Source organism: Macaca thibetana, chromosome 9, assembly GCF_024542745.1.
Source record: "Macaca thibetana thibetana isolate TM-01 chromosome 9, ASM2454274v1, whole genome shotgun sequence".
Lineage (NCBI taxonomy): Eukaryota > Metazoa > Chordata > Mammalia > Primates > Cercopithecidae > Macaca > Macaca thibetana.
Window position 1 is genome coordinate 83,151,173 of NC_065586.1, and position 24,155 is coordinate 83,175,327.

General features: G+C 39.0%; 1 protein-coding gene across 10 annotated transcripts in view; it reads right to left on the bottom strand.

Moving 5' to 3' along the window:
* SGMS1 (sphingomyelin synthase 1) overlaps window positions 1–24,155 on the bottom strand; it is a 312,479-nt gene that overhangs the window by 146,863 nt on the left and 141,461 nt on the right. For 7 of the 10 annotated variants that reach the window (XM_050805573.1, XM_050805571.1, XM_050805579.1 and 4 more), the window contains 2 exons: window positions 8,043–8,085; window positions 2,573–2,714 (listed from right to left, as the gene is read on the bottom strand). The gene's annotated coding sequence lies outside the window, so the exon portion shown is untranslated. Of the gene's footprint in view, window positions 1–1,934; window positions 2,059–2,572; window positions 2,715–6,015; window positions 6,146–8,042; window positions 8,086–24,155 lie in introns of all 10 variants that reach the window. The other 3 variants (XM_050805580.1, XM_050805577.1, XM_050805576.1) reach the window with 2 other exon arrangements.

Sequence of the window (24,155 nt, forward strand, 5' to 3'; positions counted from 1 at the left end):
TATTCATCAAATTTTCTATGTAGAATCAGGAAAAGACACTTAAAAGCAGAAAGAAATTTTATTTACTGAAAAGAAATGGTGTACCTAAAATTCTGAGATTCATATATAAATGCCAGAGCTGTCCTTAACTGTGTGATTGTGTGGCAAAATTCCAGTCCCAACTTGCTTTGGAAGAAACAGCTGCTCATGCAACTGCTAAGGTGAGTCGACCCTAATTGCTGCTAACAGCGTGGTAAGCACTGGGTGGGAAATGGCATGCAGCCCAAGCAGACACATCCAGTTCTCAAGAGTGGCTCAGTGCATCATTCACCAGAATTGCCACTGTCCTGACAAAACCTCGTTGACGAACAACACCAACCCCATCTAGAAGCTTTTGCTTCTGTGAGGATGAGGCTTATTTAGCTGTTTAGGACTGCCTTTGTATGAATGCTAAACATAAGAAAATTCTTAGACATGTTTATGATCTAAATGTCACCACTGTGTATAATCAGCAAGGCAATGTAATTGTTAGAAACATTGCTGGTGAAAAACAGATCTAGGTTCAATTCTGGCCCTGCTATTTTCTAATCACATGAGCTTGGGCAAGTTTCATAATCTTATAAACCTCAGTGTATTCATCTTTCAGTGAGGTTGACCACATCTATCTCTCAGGATTTTTAGGATCATTTAAAATATTTTTCAGTATGTACATCCACTAATTTAATGAGAACATTCTAGAAGCCTAAATACATAGAAATTTCAAATTATTTAGCCCCTTATTGAAAAAAATCAGATACCATATATTCTTAAACTTAAAACTTATATCCTTCTATATAAGGCAACTTCCCAGCTGTACACATTGAAAGTGGTCACTGAGCCAAAACTAAGTACTTGAATAGATGTTCTATATTTTAAAGAATTCAGATTCTAAAACAACTTTGTGAACTACAGGAGAATATTTCTGGCAAAATCTTATCATTCTTCTATGTCATCTTCAATAACTCTGTACTAGTAGGACTATATTAGAAATATAAAAGTCCACTCCTGTCTCCCATGCTAGACTCATAATCAACTCAGAAAACATAGAATCAGTAAAGACATCAGAGCCTATGTGAGAAAGAGGGCATATTTTAATAACGTCTCATACCAATAATATATTCTCAGTGATATTATAAAAATAATAAAAGTTGGAAATGTTTAATTTTAATGATTCAAATTAAGTGTTATAATTATAAACCAAATAAAATGCCATGAAATGGGGGGAAAGTAGCAAAAGCTGAAAAAAAGAAGATTAAAATTCCACAAGAATAAGAATTTTTTTTTTTTTTTAGATGGAGTTTCACTCTTGTTGGCCAGGCTGGAGTACAGTGGCAAGATCTCAGCTCACTGCAACCTCCGCCTCCCAGGTTCAAGTGATTCTCCTGCCTCAGCCTCCTGAGTAGCTGGGACTACAGGCACCCACCACCATGCCCAGCTAATTTTTGTATTTTTAGTAGAGAGGTGGTTTCACCATGTTGGCCAGACTGGTCTCAAACTCTTGACCTCAGGTGATCAGCCCGCCTTGGCCTCCCAAAGTGCTGGGATTACAGGTGTGAGCCACCATGCCCAGCTGAATAAGAATATTTTTAAAACTCTGCTTCAAAAAGGGAATACAGTAGGGCATACTATTTCTATGGTACACAATTTAAGACAGACTCAGTGCTGAATTCCATTCTTGCCACTTACTCTCTGGGAATAGCAGGCCAGTTGTTTAACCACTTGGAACCTTATTTCCTCATCTGCAAAATGGGACTCGCTTAATGCTTTCATGACGGTGTGACAAAGACACGTAAAATACTCAGCACAAGGTACATTTGTAGTGTTCTTCACTGGTAGATGGAAAAAAAAAAAAAAAAGACTACAAAAATCCTAAACGATCAAGGTGACATATGACAATAACATAGGCTGTGCCTTACCAAGAGAGCCAGTGCATCCAAAGCCAGACATCCACCAAAGGTCACAGGATATGAAATAATGGATATGAAATAATGGGTGTCCCTGATCTTGATGATACATTGTTGAGGAGATAAAAATTAAAGGCTAAAAACCAAGAAAATGGGGTAAATATTTAACGGGGGTCAAGAAACAAGCAGGTCAAAGTAAATGACTAAGAGGGAACCAATCAATCTGATACAACCATATCCAATCAGAAATGACCTTGATGATGTTCAGGGAAAAGTAAAGCCAGTAACAGCTGGTTTATGAGACACATTTGCTGAGCTTTGACATTGACTGCTCTACTCCCAGGGAAGAAGGCAATGAGGCCTTTAATTAGAAATTTGCTATCACTTTCATGTGACAAGAGTCTAATGTCCTTGAGGCATTGGGAAGGACACTCAAGGGTCTGAATCAGAGTTCATCAAAGAGTGACGAGTGATATCCCACCACACAGACAAAGTTACAGAAAGACACCAGGTATTTCAGGCCTGAGAGTTCTGTCCTATGAACAGTGGGATTCAAGAGAAGAGCTCATTCCCAGAGAATGACTCCATTTGACTGAGTAGAGCAGAGTGGGCCACATCAGCTTCAATCAGAGTTCTCTGTTAATACATACCTCCAACGGCTGCTGTTTTGCATTTATCGACAGGTTCCTCTAAAAGTAGTCTCAGGTATACTTGCTGAGGCAGGGTCTCGTCTTCTATTTCATGTTTCCAAACCATACACTTTTGGGCATCCCAAAAAACTCAGTGGTGTGCCTGGAACAAAGAAGCAGTTTCAGCTTAACAACTTCAAAACAGAATCACAAAATTCTAAAGCTCAGAGAGACTGTGTAAATTCAGTGCAGTTCACTATAAATAAAAGGATTAAAGTACTTGTAAACTTGGAAACAAAGAATTCATAATGAACCTTCCCTACCTCCTCCCATTTTTTCTTTCTTTTCTAGCTTTTTAATTGTTGTATTTTTTTACAGTAGTATAATATATACATATAACATAAAGCTTACTCCATCTTTTCTAATTAAAAGTTTTTAGCCCTATGACTATAAAAGGTGTTTCTCCTTTTATATAATTATCTACTATTTTTAGTTGCCAACAAATAATTGATTATCATAAATTAAGTATAAGTTTGAAGTTTCAGCTTCAAACTGAAAACAAAGGTAACTACTGAGTTATCGTCTTTACAAGTTGACTTATAAAAATGTTATGATCTCTCTGGGGCCAAAACATTACCCTGATAAGTAACAGCTTTTATAGTTATATATGTGTACATGGTACACATTTCCTGGCAGCATAATCAGGAAGCTAGAGACAATGTCTTGTACTAAAGAACAAAGAGGGCTATTCATTTAGTGCCTCATTCGTAGTAATTTGTACTTATGTGTGGAAGAATATGGAATCTAATGGTAGCTAGAAAGGCAGTATATTTTGTTCGATCGTATTTAATTTAATCAGTAACATTTTCTTTTTTTTTTTTTTTCCCTTGATAATCTATAAGAATTAGGCTCTCAACCCTTTTCAGGATCATATACGCCCTACAGTATTGAGTATCTATGAAAACTAAGCCTGTTCCATCCCTCTCCACTTAAATTTCAGGACAATCGTTAACTCCTTAAAGCTATCCCTGGACCCCAGGATAAAAATCACAGGTGCTCTCCAGCTGTCAAGCTGGGGAGCTGATACCTTGAGCCAACTAACAGACTTAATTCTATAAACCATTCTTACAGACAAAAACAATCCACTACTCTCAACAGTCCTAAGGACTTAGTTAGGACCAGGCATCCCTCCGCACCCTCCCATCTTTTAATCATTATTTATTCTATCGGTAAGAAATGGTGCTACATCTGTAAATAATCAAACATAGGCACAAAGAAAGCAGTTATCAACTAAAACAGCAATAAAATAAAACAAACAAACAAAAACTAGGACTCTTTTGCCATTACATTAGCTTAAAAGTATTCAATTAAAGTTTCAGGCCAGGCGTGGTGGTTCATGCCTATAATTCCAGCACTAACCTAGGCAACAAAACGCTTAGGAAATGATGGAGCTTCTGGTTCCTCAGAAGGGGAGCAGGGAAGACTGAAAAGATGGGGGTGGTGAAGTGTGTATGAAAAAAAAAAAGACCCTTACCCCGTACCATAAATTAAAGTTAACTCAAGATGGAGTAAACACCTAAAATTAAGACCTGAAACTATAAAATTCCTAGCAAAAAAAAAAAAAAAATAGAGGAAACGCTTCATGACATTGGAGTTGGCAATGATTTTTTGGGTATGACATCAAAAACACAGGTTAAAAAAAAAACACACAAAATAAGCAAATGGGACTACATCAAACTTAAAAACTAAAGGAAGCAATCAACCAAGTGAAAGGACAACCCACAGAAAATATTTGTAAACCATATATCTGACAAAGTGTTAATATCCAGAATATATAAAGAATGCCCACAATTCAACAACAAAAAGCTAAATAATAATTAAAAATTGGCAAAGGATTTCTCCAAAGAAGATATACAAATGGTCAATAAGCACATGAAAAGATGCTTAACATTCCTAATCATCAGGAAAATGCAAATCAAAACCACAATGAGATATCATCTCACACCCATTAGAATGACCACTATCAAAAACAAAAATAGAAAATAGCAAGTGTTGACAAAGATGTGGAGAAGTTGACTGTAATATTTGTACAGTGTTGGCAGAAATGTCAAATGGCACATTTCTGCCAGTTATGGCAGTTCCTCAAAACATATGATCCAGTAAGCTCACTTTTGGTATGCATCTGAAAGAAGTGAAAGCAGGGTCTTGAAGAGATATCTGCACACCCCTGTTTACTTAAGCACTACTCACAATAGTTAAGAGGTGGATGCAACCTACACATCCAATGACAGATGAATAAAGAAAACATGGTATATACATACAATGAAATATTATTCAACCTTAAAAAGAAGGAAATCCTCTTATGTGCTCCAACATGGATGAACCCTGAGGACATTATGCAAAGTAAAACAAGCCAGTCACAAAAAGACAAATATTACATGATTCTACTTATAGGAGATACCTAAAGTAGCCAAATTTACAGAAACAGAAGGTGGTTCGTAGTTGCCAGAGGCTGGGCAGTCGGGCTAAAGGGGTGTTGCTGTTCAATGGGTATAGAGTTTCAGTTTTGCAACATAAAAAGTTCTAGAGAGCTTTTGTACAACAATGTGTACATAGTTAACACTACTGTACACTTAAAAATGAATATATTTTATGTTATGTGTTTTTTACCACAATAAAAACAAATGAGAGATTATCCTGGATTATCTGAATGGGCCTAGTATAATCACCAGGGTCCTTAAAAGTGGAAGTGGTAGACAGAAAAAGAAGTCAGAGTAATGCAATATGAGGCCATTTGACCATTGTTGACTTTAAAGATGGAAAGGGGCCAGGAGCCAAGAAATGCAGCCAGCAGCTAGAAGCTAAAAAATAAAAACAAGGAAAGGAACTCTTCCCTAGAGCCTGTGGAAAAGAGTGCAGCCTGTGGACACCTGTTTTGTTTTGCTACAGGGTCTCACTCTGTCGCCCAGGCTGGAGTGCAATGGCATGATCCCTGCTCACTGCAACCTCTGCCTCCAGGGTTCAAGCGATTCTCATGCCTCAGCCCCTGAGTAGCTGAGACTACAGGCATTCACCACTACACCCGACTAATTTTTGTATTTTTTGGTAGAGACAGGGTTTCACCATGTTGGCCAGGCTGGTCTTGAACTCCTGACCTCAAGTGATCCACCAGCTTGGCCTCCCAAAGTGCTGGGTTTACAGGCATGAGCCACTGCGCCTGGCCCGTTGATTTTAGCCCAGTGAGACCTGCCATCAGACTTCTGATGCACAGAACTGTAAGATGATAAATTTGTGTGGAGCAAAGAAGGGGAGGAGGGAGGGAAGAAGGGAGAAAGGGAGGGAGTTAGAACCCCAGATCCTCTCCCTCACCTGGTAGAGCCAAACAAACCATCCCTACATCCTTACATCCCTGTAAGAAGGGGCAGTTTACCCTCTGGAGAAAATGATACAGCAAGACTTCAAACCTAGACTCCAGATAAGGCTGAAACAAAAGCACTGGATCTAAGCATTCTCAGGCTTGGATGGTGAGACCTCTGGCTCCCTTCCTCCTCACTCCTCTGTGGTGCCCCAAATCCTCACAGGTAGGCTTACACCCTACAAAAAAAGTAAACAAAGAATTCCTTTTTGGATAAACTGAAAGGTCCAAGGAAAAAAGTCTACAGATTTTGATACATGATAATTACCTACTGAAATGGCTAGTAAAGCCTCTGCTCAAAGACCTTAGAGTGAAGCCAATCAGGTAACAAATTTGCAGTCCATTTTTTATTATCTTACTCTTAAGTAAGAACAGACAACTAAATCCCCAGCACTCATTTGGGAAGAGCCTTTAACATTAAAATCAGTGATCAAAATGAGAAGATAAAGGGAACACACAGGAAAATGTGCAAAGAACGGGAAAAAACAGCAAAATAGTCCAATTCATATTCTCAAAAAAATGAGAAAATATTGCATCTATGAAACAAAAACAGGATTCTAATTTTTAAGACAAAATATTCATAGACCCTAAAAAATTAAATTCAAAATTACAAACCTGCTAGCAGAAATTAAACATTCAACAGATACTAAGGAAACCTCTCAGAAAGCAGAAGAAAAACACAGAAGGATGGAAAATAGTTAAGAGTAAGACTTAAGAAAATTAGAGGATCAAACAGTAGGTGCAAATACCCAACTAACAGACTAAGAGAAAAGAGAGAATGGGGGGGGGGGGGGCGGATTATCAAAGAAATAGTACAAGAAAATTTACAAATTGACAGACATCAGTTTCCAAGCTGAGAGAACCATGAACATCAAAAACAACGAGAGGTGTCCCAATATTGCAGAATTCTGGAGATAAAGAAAAGTAATGAAACATTTTCCAGAGACAAAAAAACAGTTCACAAACAACCAACTGGGAGGCAGAATGGCTTGAGACATCTCAACTTATACCACAGAGCTCAGCCACAAAAATATATAGTCATAATAAAGTAGACATTAATACTTATCTAAATATAGACTGCATCAAGAAAATAAAGAGAAAGGAAAAGTAAGTATGTAGTAAGGGTAAAGGGTGGTCAATATGTAGGTATGTAGTAAGGGTAAAGGGTGCAGTAACAATGACTGCATCAAGAAAATAAAGAGACAGGAAAAGTAGGTATGTAGTAAGGGTAAATGGTGGTCTATGAGAGAGAACTCCTCAGTAGGAAATCAATGTATAAGTCTAAGATTTTAAAAGGAATCAATAAATGGCACTTAGAGCATACAATGTGTTATTTAGAAATAGGTAGATGAATACTGGAAAATACAACTAAAAGGATTGAAAAGGGCTATCTTTAGGCAAAGAGGCAATAAGAGTATAAAAAGAACAAAGAATGGCTATTAGAGTACTATTTAAATTCTTAAACACTATACATGCAATTACCTCTAAATAAATAAAATAAATGAAAGGAAAGAAGGAAGGAAGGAAAGGAGGGAAAGAGGGAGAAAGACTTAAGAAAACAATTCTACAAATTGTTACACAGTAGAGATCTTCAATGTTCATCTACACAGAAAGAATGGAAACAGCAACTGTCCTAAGATTATGCAAATGATTACTTGTGGCTTGGGATAAAATTTCCAAATATAGTGCCATACATAGATTCCAAAAGTGCTGTACTGCAAACACCTAAAATGATAACAGGCTGTAGAAAATAATATTGAATGCTTCAAAAATATGACTCAAATAATGAAGACACTGATGTCAGATATGTATGTAAAGAGTTCGAAGAAAATTATTCTGGGGTAGGAAAAAAGCATTAGTTATAAATACTCCATTTTGCATAAATACTTGCACAAAATATGTACATAACTAAATTAATTAAATGGTAATATGTATTTGACTATTTCATCTATATCCCCAAAATATTCCTTATATATTCCAATTGCCGACAAAAATTGTTTGTTTAGATCCTTTCATTGGGAGAACACAGAAAATATAAATTAGCATAAAAGGTAAATAATTTAAAAATCCATTTACCTGAATCATGCTGTTATTTTTCTTCATCAGTCTTCCTTCCAATCTAGAAGAAATATGTAAATTAAAGTGCATTCTTCATGCAATGAGCTGCTTATAAGAAAAAAAGCCTAAAATCCAAGTTAACTATTATTCACTTCTTGTTATGTATCCGTAGGAAAAAGAAAAAGCATTATTTCACCAATTCCCAACTAATTTCTGGCTGTCATGGTATTCAGAGTAAGCTTCTATTAGACAATGCCAAGCAGAAGTAAGCATGCAAATCCAATGGCAATAAAAAAAATCGCACACCAAATGCATCTGATGGTATAACAGGAGTTTTAAAACCATGTACCTTTATAAATTATCTCCTCTCCATTTAGGTAAATAACTGCTAACTGACTATATAAAAAAGACAAAGAAGCAAGAAAGTGTATTTTTCAAACCGTAATAATTACAACCCTGGGGTAAATTTTCATTTTTACCAAAATGCAATCAATAGCAAGTTAAGTGGAACAACCACAGACCACATACATAAGGGTATGATCAAACAGCTTATAAATAACTAACCCACATCACCCTGAAGGCTTAAAAATGCTTCCACGTTTTATTTCATGAAAGACTTTTTCAGCTAAAAATGAAATATGACCCTGTGTAAGTAAAATATACAAGTGAATTAGGCTACATGCAGAAAGGGGAAAAAGTAATTTTTTTAAAAATTAGCAAGCCCAGAAATCTTGTGTGGCTTAATAAATTTTCTTAAAGTGAACACCACTCTCCCAAAAAGTCAACACTGCCCTGCCTTCAAATAGAACACATTAGTTTTGCCTGTTGGGCTAGGTATAATTATTTAGGAATCTATCTGGGAGTCTAAGAATCCCTGTATCTGGTCAAAAATAAAATGCTTTAAGGAAAGGGGAGCAAGTAGTCGTTGACTACAAAGTGGTATTATTTCCGAAAGATGTTAACGTGTCTGAGGAAAAAGTTTTGGCTGATTGGTTGATTGTATGAGGTCAACCTGCAAGTTCTCCAGAGACCAAAGGACAGAGAAGCAGTTTATGATAGAAACAGAAGGGGAAGGGCCTTCCTGTTGTCCAGGAGGAATGGACTTCTGGGAATAAGATGGGAGAAGGCAGGAGCAGAGGGGAGAGAAGGGAGTGGAGAGGGAGGGTGGCCTCCTTTCTATAGGTACAGAAATACCTATAAAGATAGTAACCAAGCTCGTCCGTGCTAGAAGCTAGATGAAATTACTAATGCATGATCTCACTTAATCTTCCAATTCCTAGGAAGCCTGTTTTGCAATCTCCAGTTGACAGATACCAATACTGAGTCTCAAATCATCAATGGTTTCTGATGTAAACAGTTTGTGGGTGAAATAATGCTATTCCTCTTTACAGCTTGAATGCAGGGCTAGATTCGCCATCAACAAAAAGAGAGAGATTCACGAAAATGAAGCCTTATAATTAAATACAGAATATGCTGTTTTGTCCCTACCCACAAATCATTTAAAGGAAAAGAATCAACTTATTCAGGACCCAAGAAGTCTTCTGAATTACCAGAAAGTGGAATAGTTTTGTTACTTGTAAAGTAGGCCCATGTTATCTTTTTGTACATCAAAGAAGTTTCAAAAGAAACTGAATTTCATAAGAGATAATTTTCTGACATGTTAACTGGTTTTATGGCACTGTGTGCTTTCCCACTGTAATGGGAGAAATCAGAAGAACACAGTGTCCCTCAGAGATAGCCACAGATGCAAAGAGGCAAATTACCACCAGATAATTATTGAAGAACCCATGATAGTGTCACCTTCAAACGGCATGCCACACCTGCATGAATATTTAATTTCTATCACAAGTACTTTCAAAAAGCAGGGGCCAAAATAGGAACATAGTTGAAAAAGGGAACTTTCCATTCTGCCATTTGACAGGAAGAAAATAAAATATCTACCTTTTAAGGCAATATGTAATATATCAAAGAAGTGTAGCTAAAAAGATCTTCCTACATCCTCACTGGTGAACACAAAGTAATATCTCAATGACAATAAATGATTGTGAGACATCATGAGATGCCTTTATACTTAACCCCACAAGAACCCTATGTGTGTGTGTTGGGTGAGGGGTGGAGGGTGAAGGGTTTAGAATCCCCTACTTAACCAGATGAAGACATTAGGCTCATAACAGAGGTTATGTTGTAACTTGTCCAAAGTTGCAAATTTGTCCAACGTCAAACTTTGAGGAAATGGGAAAGGGTTCCAAATTACATGTCGGATACCTTTAGGCTATTGTGTTGACCATAACAACTCTGCCTTGGTGATGAATATACTTGAATCTGTTTTTCAATAAAAATTGATCCATTCACTATTTTCCAGTTTCAAATTGCTTTTGCTATCTTCCCGAGTAAAGGATCTTGACACTCCTTCCTCCTGTGAGATGGAGTAAGTATTCTGTCAGCGAGTGGCTTGAGAAGGTCTAGAGGGACTCTTTTTAGGATAGCTGCTAAAGCCTCTGAGAGCACCCTGGTAATCTTCCTTTTATAGGATCTAGCATATGGAATGCATAGTGAAAGCTGCAGGCTTGATTTTTCAGGGGACACATGCCATGAAGATACAATGCAAAAAGTTCTTTCTGGGACTCTATAAGTAAGCAAGTTAACAATGATACCATGCACAGTAAATCATCTAAGGAAAAAATTACCCAAATTATACTTAAAAGTCTGTGGCTCTAAACTTTCGATTGAGGATTGAGCAAAGTATGGCATGAGTCTTTGCAGACATTAACCTAATGACATGCAGAATCCTGGTGGTGGGGGGAGTGTGGTACAGAATAAGGTACTCTTCCCCTATTCAATAATTCTGGTATAGCAATACTCAAACACCTATGTGTTTACTACTTGTGACTTCCTCTCAAGGAAAACACACTGGAGTAGGAGAAAGTTCAAAGGGTAAAAAGGAATGGGCATAAGAACCAAGGTTGTGGAAAGAAAAGATTAAAGTTCACAAAATTCTGCAAGGCATTGGCAAGCCCCCACTTTATAAGTTTACATTTGTAGGGCCAACCCTTTCAAAACTTATTACTTCCTCTTAGATTGGGGGTGCAGGGGGGCAGTGGTTTCATTCTGGGGCCAATCTGATTGATCAATAGGCAGTGGCTTCCTAGAAGCCACACCAGAAGACAGTGCCCAAATCAACTGCCATTGCCCGCTATGGACACACGATGTGGAAATTGCAGCAGGCACGCTTCGTTTTTGGCAGCCCTGTCCCACACCCTATTATTAGAGTTCAGTTGTCGATTCTCAGGGGAAAGACGGTATGTAATAAGAAATAAATAATATAGAGAGACCGGGAAGAGCACTCCATTAAAACTGCATTTTATTAGAATAGTAAAAACACTGAAAACTTTCTCATTCTTACTCATAAACAGCATGTTTTGCAAATTAGAGCCTGGCTTAAGAGAATACAAAATCCAAAGTAGAAAGTTTGTGTTTTCTTCCTTTATACAAAGTTAGTGTTTTCTTCCTTTAATATCTAACTCTCAATAAACAGAGTTTAACTGACCCTTTTCTCCCTTTCTTCTGCTTGGAGGAGAACCTTTACTATCTTCAAACAGGATCCTGCTGCTGTCAAAAAGCCCCAGGCATGGTCTCTAGCTTTGGTGACTGAAGGTTGCAAGTCTCTTGCTGCAGTCACCCTTAAAGCTTCTTCCTGCTGGCAGCTGGTATCACTGGCATCAGCTCTCTTCACAAGGGAGGACTTCCCACTACACTTAACGAAAGACTTAATCTTCCCTTCACTACACTGCTTTCTTACCTTTTCTAGATTAAAAGAGTAATGCAAAGGGTAAAGTCCTTCCTCAAACTTTGCCTCAATTTACAGCCAAACATGATTGTTTTGGGTAAGTTACAGAGCTCCTCTCTTGAAACTGCTGGCTGAGATGTAAAAGAAAACAAAAAATAAAAAAGACCATCCATTAACTACCCTGGGAGTTCAGCAACTTCCAAACTGGCCTCTCAAACCGGTTTCCCTTTTCCTGTAAAACGCATTTGAATAGAGTTTAGAATAACAGGTTCACCTAGAAGGAAAGAACAGACTTACGGATTGCAATCTACTAAAAATGTAGGAGCTGAATGAGGGATTTAATGAGGGATAAAAATTCCAAAGAAATATACTACACGCCCTTAAGGAAGTAGTTACTAAAAAAGATGATAAAGAGTGAAAGCAACTATGCTCCAGGCAATGGTGAGATAAGTTCATGGGAACAAACCATAACTGGTAAAAGACTGGAAACTAAACCAGTTTTAAGCACCACCTCAAAGCAAACAACACCTCCGCTCACCTTCCCAGAAAGAGTGACCAAGTGCCTTCGCTTAATGCTGCAGAAAAGAAGAGGTACTTTATCCCTTCATTCGGCAAACATTTATTGAGCAAGAAGGTGGGATTATATAGAGATGAAAGAGCAGCTTCCCTGAAGGAGCTTAGTTTAGCAAGGAGAAAAAAAACACGTAAATCAGTATTTACATTTCTATGTGGTACCAGGGAGTCATAACACTGAGCTAAAGCACAACATCAACCAACACAACCACTTCCCTGGTAGGGGCCAGACACAATTCTGATATTTTTAGGTAACTCATTTGAATCTTTGAAACGAGCCTATGAGACTGGCAAACACTTTTCCTGGTTTACTGGTGCAATTAGCGTGTATGAGATATAAAAAAGGATCTTTCAAACACAAAGTTTACTCAAATTAAATCTTCAAATTATGCCTCCCTCCCCAAATACAAATCTCAATCCCTATTTTAGCTTTTGCAGGTTGCCCAGCAGTATCTGAGGTTCCCAGAACTCTCACTGAGAAATTCACAAATTGAAGAAATTATTTCCTACATCACAGGACTTGTTATCAAGGGCCACGTCAGTAATGCCCTGCCTACAGTAGAGCATTACTAAAAACAAACAAAATGAGAGCAGTTTTGTTTGTTTTTAAATCCTTACCCACAGATGTACCAAAATAATCTTCTACGTTATTTAATCCTAGCTTCGTCAAGGGCAAGAGTCACACCATGTCTGTGTTTAATGAGTTCTCAGTACGTAAGACAGACATTGGTTAGCACCCAGTAAAATCATATCATATTTGTTACCAATTAAATCAGATTGATCTTCTCAGTTATTGTCAAGACCACTTTTACTTTCTATATTTATTATTTTCTTTTTAAATTTTATTTTTATTTGACAAATAATTGTATACATTTATGGAGAATAATGTGATGTATTTTGATATATATTTACAATGTGGAAAGATTAAATCAGGCTAACATATCTATCACCTCACATACTTATTTTTTGTGGTAAAAACATGTAAAATCTATTCTAGCAATTTTGAAATCTATGATGCATTATTTATTAATATTACAGTCATCATTCCTTACAGTAGATTTCTTGAACTTATTCCTCCAATTTATCTCCCCATCCCCTCTCCCCCTTAACCATCCCAGCCTCTGGTAACCACCATTCTACTCTCTACTTCTATGAGTTTGACTTTTTAAGAATCTACATATATGTGAGATCATGTAGTAACATAATGTCCTCCAGGTTCATCCATGTTGATGCAAATGCGCCCACTTTTTAAAGGGTGAAGAGTATTCCATAGTGTGTATATGCCACATTTTCTTTATCCATTCATCTGATAATGGACTCCTAGGTTGTTTCCATATCTCAGCTATTGTGAATAGTGACACAATAAACATGGGAGTACACATATCTCTTCTGCATTCAGATCAAATTTCTTTGGCTACATTCTTAGAAGTGAGATTACTGAATCATATGGTAATTCTATTTTCGGTTTTCTGACAAATCTCCATACTGGTTTCCATGATGATTGCATTAATTTTCATTCCCACCAAAAGTGCACAGGGGTTCCCTTTTCTCCACACTAGTCATTATTTTCAAGACTAAATTACTACCCACCCTCAAAAGAGTTATTCATTGCTAGGTATTTGCTCCTGCAGTTCCCTGTAATGCCCTTCCTCTATCCTGCTCCCCACACTGTTAATCCATTCCCATCACCTGGCTTAGAAAGAACAATGGAAATATGATCCAATAAAATTTGGATTAGGAATTAGGTAATTACTACCACACGATATTGGAATATAATACAATTTCCATTAAAACCGTCTTCACACAGTCTTATTCCACTACCAACATGTTTAACTAAAGTAGTACTAACATGTTCAGTTTAACTAAATAGAACTGTTAATGCTTAAAAAAAATAGTTCTCTACACTATGTTTAATCTACTGTGGTTCAAGCAGCCTCTGTCTGGAATAGTAATACTCTCTCCTTAACTAGTCAGAAAGTCCCACAAGGATGGCTTATGTCATATCCCAAACAGACAGTACATAATCCAACAATTTAATAAATATTTTTAAAACTAAATGCCTTGCCTTTTGAACTTGGATTCTTTTTAGAATTTATGGAGAATAAATATCTATTGAAAATTAAAGGAATTCATAGAACAATGAGACTTTCTGAATTTCCTTTTAAAACACTTTGAAGGAACATTTTGGCTTCAAACAAAAATTCAACATGAATTGTCAAAACCAAGCTATCATAATAAACTTTCCAAGTCTCAAAACCTGTCTTCTGTGTTTCTAAAAGAGGCAAAATTTGGCAAGCAAATAAGAATAAAATGGACCAATAAAAAACTTCGAGTTTACTCCAATATAGAAACAGACTAAAATATAAAACCCAATTACAATGCAGATTACAGGAAATGTTTTTAACCAAGAATAAACTAATTTATTCAAACTGGATTTGTTGTAGACGTATTTCAGAGTATCTGTTCACCCACTCCCATTTCTGGGGGACTCTGCCATATTCCCAGGCCCAGTTGTCTCTCAACTGCCATCTTCTGTCACCTGACACAACTCCACAAGCACACAGCCATAGCTGATCAAACCCGAAAGAACACCTGACCCAAAGAGAGCCATTCAGAAGCTGGCCAGAAGCCTGTGGCTTGAGTTTGATTACTTGCTAAAATGATGAACTCAGTCAATCAGCTTTGCCGCTGCAGGAACTAGAATCAAGAAACCCTGAAGGAAATTGCCAGTTAGATGTCATGGTGAAAGGTCAAGAGGAACACTTAAGCTCAGGGCAATCATCATGGGCCAAGTGTGCCACAGAAAGCAAGTACTGGACTGAAGCCAGTTCCCAACCTGAGGTCTCAGGGAATCTACATTTTGAACCCTCTTCTTGAGTGAGAGTGACCTGGTTTTTGCCACCAAAAGACAGAGCTTATGATAGCAACCTAAGTTAAAATCTTATGTAAAGACCTACCATTGACATATTTAGTAAGAACAAAATCACCTTCTTTTAGATAATTAGAGGAAACAGCTTACATCACTTAGCAATCTGAAGTCAGGTTTGTTTGTTTGTTTAAAAAAATAAAAAAGAGTCTTATTATTTTCAACTTGTCTCCTCTGGACTTCTGGTTCTTCACCTATAAAGTGAGGTCTGTTTATTAGACCCTCTCTAAGTCCTTTTAATGGTTTATAATCTCAGTACAGGTACCCTGAGACAAAGGAAGCCTCTCTGTGGGCAGTGTTTGGACAGTGGTAGAAAACTTTCTCCACTACCTTAGCTGTCACATGATGAATTCTCATTCTATTAAATTCATAATTAGAACTAACAAATTTTTCTACAAAAATTCTTAAGATGAGTCAGTTCATAGGCTATCTCATTTTAGACAGGTACACAGAATATTAGAATTTTTGATACTGTTGATTGCTCTACTTTTCATTTAAAATATTTAGTTATACTCAATGCCCTGCCTCTCCCTTAGTTAAAAAAACAAACAAACAAACAAACAAACAAACAAAAAACTAAGAAGCAGACAGAGTGCTATCCTTATAGTCATTAGAGGAAATACTTAGATCAGAAATGATGCTACAACCTTAACCATACATTGTCAATACTCCACTTTGGGGAGCAGGGGGCATGATAACAAAATAAGATATTGGAAATACAAATACTTATATCATTCAGGCTTTAACATAAATTAAAACAGCATTTATCTCAGAGTCTAAAATTGTGAGTATTCAACGACAAAAACTGCTCCAAAAGCATTTTTTAAATGATATCAGAAAAAACTGTCCAAGACTGAGAAATGGGAAAAAGGGATTCCTAGGTATGTTTCCAGAATATCCACGTCAATAAGGCTACGCACTTTTGACTAACTTCCCATTTCACTGTCAGTAATTCCAAGTAATTCTTGTCCATAGCAATGTAAATAAATTTTGTCCAGTAAAGATACGATTGATTTCTACCTGGACGAAAAGATAACCCCAAACATTACATTTTATTGCTCCATGGATATTAACCAACTGTGTTATATATTGATACATTTATTTCAGCATTCCTGGGGGGTTTTCAGTTCCTCAAATTTGCCTTTAATTCACCTCGGTTAACCCCCTCATTAACTGAACTGAATGAACCTTTGATATATGTTCATTTTATATCTGCATGCAATACGCTTTTAACTTTTCAAAAATTACTCTTTAGCAGTAACAGTCCATTTTAAAAATCAGTCCATTATAACATCTGGAAAGGTATTTGTTGTTTACAGTAAATGGTAAATATATAACTCATCAGGCTATGAATAACCAGTCCATGTTATTTGGAAGCCAGGTTGATATAGTTTGGCTCTGTGTCCCTACCCAAATCTCATGTTGAATTGTCCAATTCTGGACATGGGGCCTGGTGGTAGGTGACTGGATCACAGGGGTAGTTTCTAATAGTTTAGCACCATCCCCCCAGTGCAATCTCATGACACAGTTCTTACCAGATCTGCTTGTTAAAAAGTGTGTAGCATCTCCCCAACCATTCTCCTGCCAACCATGTAAAGATGTGCCTGCTACCCCTTCACCTTCCGCCATGATTGTAAGTTTTCTGAGGCCTCCCCAGAAGCAGAAGCCTGTACAGCCTGCATAACTTTAAGCCAATTAAACCTCGTTTCTATATAAATTACTCAGTCTCAGGTAGTTCTTTATAACAGTACAAGAACAGACTAATATAGAAAATACGGGACGGGTGCAGTGGCTCACACCTTGTAATCCCAGCATTTTGGGTAGCCGAGGTAGTCGGATCACCTGAGGTCAGGAGTTCAAGACCAGCCTGGCCAACATGGTAAAATCTTGTCTTTACTAAATATACAAAAAAAAAAAAAAAAAATAGCCAGGCGTGGTGGCGCATGCCTATAATCCCAGCTACTTGGGAGGCTGAGGCAGGAGAGTCACTTGAACTCAGGAGGCAGAGGTTGCAGTGAGCCAAGATTATGCCACTGCACTCCAGTCTGGGCAACAGAGCAAGACTCTGTCTCAAAATAAAAAAAGGAGGGAAGGGAAGGGAAGGGAAGGGAAGGGAAGGGAAGGGAAGGGAAGGGAAGGAAGGGAAGGGGGGAAGGGAGGGGGGGGGAGGGGAGGGGGGGAGGGGAGGGGAGGGGAGAGGAGGGGAGGGGGGGAGGGGGGGGGGGGAAGGGGGAGGGGAGGGGGAAAGGGGAAGGGGGAGGGAGGGGAGGGAAGGGAGGGAGGGGAGTGGGAAGGGGAAGGGGGAGGGGAGTGGGAAGGCGAAGGGGGAGGGGAGTGTGAAGGGGAAGGGGAAGGGGAAGGGGAAGGGAGCGGAGGGGAAGAGAAGGGAAGGGAAGGGAAAAAACTGTTACAAGAGAAGTAGGGCATTGCTATAAAGATACCCAAAAATGTAGAAGCAACTTTGAAACTGGGTAATAGGCAGAGGTTGGAACAGTTTGCAGTGCTCAGAAGAAGACAGGGAAGACACGGTAGAAAAGAAAAACCATTTTCTGAGGAGAAATTCAAGCCGGCTACAGAAATTCGTTTAAGTAAAGAGGAGCTGAATGTTAATAGCCAACACAACAGGGAAAATGCCTCCAAAGCACTTCAGAGACCTTTGTGGCAGTACTTCCCATCACAGGCCAGGAGGTCTAGGAGGGAAAAATAGTTTTGTGGGCCAGGCCTAGGACACCATTGCTCTGTGCAGCCTCAGGTCATGGCTCTTTGCATCCCAGCCACTCCAGCTCTAGCCATGACTAAAAAGGTCCAGATAAGTCTTAGGCCACTGCTCCAGAGGGTGTAAGCTAGAAGCCATCAAGGCTTCCATGTGGTGTTAATCCTGCAGGTGCACAAAGGTCAAAAGTTGAGGCTTGAGGGCTTCCACCTAGATTTCAGAAGTTATATGGAAACATCTGGATGCCCAGACAGAAGTCTGCTGCAGGGGCAGAGCCCTCATGGAGAACCTCTACTAGGGTAGTGCAGAGGGGAAATGTAGGGTTGGAGCCCCCACACAGAATCCCCACTGGGGTACTGCCTAGTGGAGCTGCAAGAGGAGGGCTACCTTCCTCCAGACCCCAGAATGGTAGATCCACCAACAGCTTGCATCGAGCACCTGGAAAAGCTGTAGGCACTCTATGCCAATCTATGAAAGCAGTCACAAGGGCTGAGCCCTGCAGTGCCACAAGAGTGCAGCTGCCCAAAGCTTGGAAGCCCACGCCTTGCATCAGTGTGTCCTGGATGTGAGATACAGAGGCCAATGAGATTATTTTGGAGCTTTAAGATTTAATGACTGCCCTGCTGGGTTTCAGACTTGCATGGGGCCTATAGGCCAATTTCTTCCTTTTGGAATGGGGGCATATACCCAATGCCTGTACTCCCAATGTACGTTGGAAGTAACTAACTTGTTTTTTATTTTACAGACTTATAGGTGAAAGGGACTTCCCTTGTCTCAGATGAGACTTTGGACCTGGACTTTTGAGTTAATGCTGGAATTAGTTAGGACTTTAGAGGACAGTTGGGAGGGCATGATCGTGTTTTGAAATGTGAGAAGGACATGAGATCCGGAAGGAGCCAAGGGCAAAATGACATGCTTTGGCTATGTGTCCCCACCCAAATCTCATGCTGAATTTTAATTCCCAATGTTGGAGGTAGGGCCTGGTGGGAAGTGGTTGGATCATGGGTGTGGTTTCTAATGGTTTAGCACCATCTTCCTAGAGCTGTCTCATGATAGAGTTCTCACAAGATCTGCTTGCTAAAAACATGTGTAGCACCTCCTCCCTCTCTCTCTTTCCCTTCCCAGCCATGTGAAGATGTGCCTGATTCCCCCTTTCCTTCTGCCATGATTGTAAGTTTCCTGAGGCCTCCCCAGAAGCAGAAGCCTGAACAGCCTACAAAACTGTGAGCTGATTAAACCTCTTTTCGTTATAAATTAGTCTCCAGTAGTTCTTTACAGCAGTATGAGGGCAGGCTAATACATAGATCATGCAAATCAAACAGAGTGATACAGATGGTAATAAACAAATGGCAATGACATAACAACAATTTCACTTGTAAAGCAAGTTACATTGACAGTCTGTTATGTACATCAGTGGGTAACAACTGATGGACAGCCTTGAATTTTAATTGCATAGATAAATGTCATGAATCTGCTTCTTAACAGATATAATGTAAGAAAAAGTCAAGTAAATGGATGTAGAAGATGGTACATGTGTGAAAAAACATCGCTGAAAACCCAGTCAGGTCCATGCAATGAAGACAGCTGGAACACATAACCAAGTAAAGGGATCCCATCTATTAAGAAATAAAATATTTTTGTCCCCAAAATAATGACCTTATCTTAGTTTTCTGAACTAAATAGCTATACCTCTAAATTAGCAAAGTAACGCATGTATTTGTAAGCAAAAACTTCTAAATCCTCGAAACTTTTCAACTCCCCAAAATAGGGGCTTAGGATTCTCTACCCATCCATCCCTTGATAGGACTTCTTTAAAGGAAATATTATAGACATTAAAAAGAAAATAGAGTCAAATGATTTCTCTTTACAGAATCAGTGAGTAGGAAGTTAATTGTATCATTCATTTTTCTAAATGTTATAAGAAAACCTATCAACTAAAAATCAACAGAGGAGTTTTTTTATATAAGTAACCTGATGCATAAAAATACATTTACACAAAGGATTTACACAGCAGAAATCATAAAGATTCTTGCAAATAAAAGTCTCCTACTGAGATTTAAAATAGGAATTTATTTTTGTATTTTACAAAAATGTTATTTAAACACAATTGTTCAAAGTTACAACGATCTATTCAATTAGGAAACCATTTCAAGCTTCACACATATGTAAAATTGCCCCTGTTGCAACCACATAGTGTACTTAGATTTGGAGAATTAAAGATTTCATGTTACTCCCCTACCTGTATAGGAACCACCTTGATCAGTAAGATCAGTTCCCTCTTTCTCCCATTCAGTTTCCAACCTTTCTTTTCAGGAACCGTCTACCCCGCAACCAGTTCCTAGATGCCAGTCACATTCCATTAAAAACCCTTCTTGGGATGCAATTACCTTTGGTTCTTTGCTCCAGATTTTCTCCAGCCTTAAATATGTTAATAAGTATAGTGAATTTCTAGTAATGCACCATCTTTTGCTCTCCAGAACTCCAAGGACTACACCTTAGAAATTAATGTTCTAGTGAAACTGATTCACTTGCTTGGCTCTTGGGTTCTCTCCATTGGGTGTATTCTTCATTCAAAAGATAAGTGTCCATCCAGGCCAGTCATATGCAGAGACAAACAGGACCTTATTAGCAAGTATGATCTAAGGTGCCCAAGAATCATTCATAAACTCACTCACTGCCCTGATGTTCTAGATTTGCATGATTAAAGCAGTAACAACTATGGGCTACCAAGCATTGTGTCCCTTACGAGTCCCAAGTAAAAACAGAAATCTAGCAAAACTCTTGGATATCAAACAATATATTGGAGACTTAACTGTCGAGTTACCAGAAAAGTGACTTTCTGAGCTAAAGTTTTATATTCCCCTTTATTAAGTGAAAACCTTTCTGAACTGTATTACACTTTTTTCTTACTTTTCCCATGTTTGCAAAAGTAATAGATTTCACTGACAAATATTTAGAAAATAAAGACACAAACACAGGCAACAAAAATTACACATAATTTGTAATTTGCCCTTGGTCAAAAGCACTTACATTTTGAAACATTTCTTACTGGTCTCTTTTAGTGCACCACCAAGGGAAAAATCTTTGATTCACTGATGCATACCTTCTTTTTATATATACATAATTATATGGATACATCCTTTAATGGATGTATGGATATTTCTCATAGGTAAAACAGCAACACCACAAGTATTTATTGATTTCTACAATTGAAGTACATCTTAGAAAGAATCTATTTCTTTTATAAAATCATATGATAATTTATGGGCCTATGAGGAGTATTCCATTTAAAGGGCTCTAATTAGGAATATTTTTGTAAAACTAATTTCATTAATTATCTTCCTTTTATATCCCTTCAGCCTTTTACATTCTATTAGTTCTTCTTTCTCATCAAACAGAGTTATTTATGATATTTTCAACCTAAAACAAAGAAAGAAGGATGAGTGCCTACAGTATACAGGAACGTAACTCATGCAGTGAGTATTACATGAGAGGATACTTCACAGGAGAGTACCTCACCCACACTGGTAGTTGAGCAAAAGCTTTCTGGTTTTAGTCCACATGGTCCACATGACATTGAACTAGGTCTTAAAGAAAACGACAGTATTAAGCAGTCGATTCACTGATGTATATCTTAAGCACCAAGAATATCCTGGCAGTTAGTACTAAATAAACGCTTCCTTGGTTGCTTAGAAGCAGCTGTGGTCAGCAGCTCCCACCAAACGGAATGAAAACGGCAAATGAATCCTGCACCTTCAACTGAGGTATCCAGATTCTCTCATTGGGACTGAGTAGGTAGTTGGTGTGATGGGCAGAGAGTGAGGAAAAGCAGGGTGGAGCCATGGTCCACCCAAGAGCTGCACACAGCAAGGGGAACTCCCAACCCCAGCCAGGGGAGACATTGAGTGAGTGTGCTACCCTGCCCAGGAAACCATGCTTTTTCCATAGATCTGTGCAACCGTGGATCAGGAGATCCCCTCGTGAGCCCATATCACCAAGGCCAGGCCTTGAGTCCCAAACACAGAGCTGTGCAGACTTTCAGTGGTCTCTTGGGTTGTGGCCAGTGGCAGCAAGCTGAAGACTACCTAAGATGACCAAGTTCCTGTGGGGGGGCCAGCCACCATCACTGAGGCCCTAGTCAGCTGTTTTCCCCTGACAGTGCTAGAGAGACTAGGCAGTTTGGACCGGCAGGAATTCCCCACAGCACAGCACAGTGGCTGTGGCAGATCATGGTCAGACTGCTTCTTTAGGTGAGACCCAGATCCATCCCTTCTTACTGGGCAGAGCATTCCTGGGGGAATTTCAGCAACCCCAGTCAGGGGTTTATGAACAAAACTCTGATCTCCCTGGGAAGGAGCCCCCATGGGGAGGGGTGGCGCAGTCTCTGCAGTTCAGCAGACTTAGTCTTTCCTGCCTGCTGGCTCTAAAGATTCTGGGCAGTCTGGATAGAGTCTGAGCAGCCTGGACCAAGGGGATTCCTTGCAGCCCAGCACACTCACTTCACCAAGAGGCAGCCAGAGTGCTTCATTAAGAGGCTCCCTCGTCTTGTGCCTCCTGACGGGGTCAGATGCCTCAACAGGGGTTACCACACACCTTATACAGGAGTGTTCCAGCTGGCATCAAGTCAGTGCCCTTCTGAGACAGAGCTCCCAGAGGAAAAAGCAGGCACCCATCTTTGCTGTTCTGCAGCTTCCACTGGTAACACATGCAGGTACGGGAGGGACTGAGGCAAATATTCTGGAGAGGACCCCTAGTAAACCACAGGAGACCTACAGAAGAAGGGCCTGACTGTTAAAAACAAACCAACAGAAAGGAACAACAAAAACAACATCAACAAAAAAGACCCCAAAAAACCCCATCCAAAGGTCAGCAGCCTCAAAGATTGAAGACAGACAAGCTCACGAAGAAGAGAAAGAATCAACACAAAAACTCTGAAAACTGAAAGAGTCACAGTGCCTCTTCTCCTCCAAATGATCACAACACCTCTCCAGCAAGGGCACAGAACTGAGCTGAGGCTGAGATGGATGAAGTGACAGAATTAGGTTTCAGAAGGGGAGTAATAACAAACTTCACTGAGCTAAAAAGAGTATGCTCTAACCCAGGGCAAACAGGCTAAGAACAATGATAAAACATTACAGGAGCTGTTAACCAGAATAATCAGTTTAGAGAGGAACATGTATGACCTGACGGAGCTGAAAAACACAACATGAGAACTTCAGAGCACAACCACAAGTATCAATAGCCAAATAGACCATGCAGAAGAAAGAATATCAGAGCTTGAAGACTACCTTGCTGAAATAAGACAGGCAGACAAGATTAGAGAAGAAAGAATAAAAAGGAATGAACAAAACCTTTGAGAACTATAGGATTATGTAAAAAGACCAAACCTCCAACTGATTGGGGTAGTACCTAAAAGAGATGGAAAGAATGGAACCAAGTTGGAAACATACTTCAGGATATCATTCAGGAGAACTTCTTCAACCTAGCAAGACAGGCCAACATTCAAACTCAGGAAACACAGAGAACACCACTAAGATGCTCCAGGAGAAGATCAACCCCAAGACACACAATCTTCAGATTCTCCAAGGTCAAAGTGAAGGAAAAAAATGTTAAGGGCAGCCAGAGAGAAAGGCCAGGTAACCTACAAAGGGAAGTCAATCAGACTAACAGCAGAACTCTCAGTGGAAACCCTACAAGCCAGAAGAGATTGGGGGCCGATATTCTACATTCTTCAAGAAAAGAATTTCCAACCCAGAATTTCATATACAGCCAAACTAAGCTTCATAAGCAAAGGACAATAAAATCCTTTTCAGACATAAGCAAAGGAAAATAAAATCCTTTTCGAAACACTGAGGGAATTCATCATCACGAGGCCTGCCTTGCAAGAGTTCCTGAAGGAACTCTATGCAAAAGTCCCCAACAAAATACTGGCAAACTGAATCCAGAAGCACATCAAAAGCTTACCCACCATGATCAAGCTGGCTTCATCCCTGGGATTCAAGGCTGGTTCAACATATACAAATCAATAAAGATAATTCATCACATAAACAAAACTAAAGACAAAAACCACATGATTATATCAATAGACACAGAAGAAGCCTTCAACAAAATTCAACATCCCTTCATGTTAAA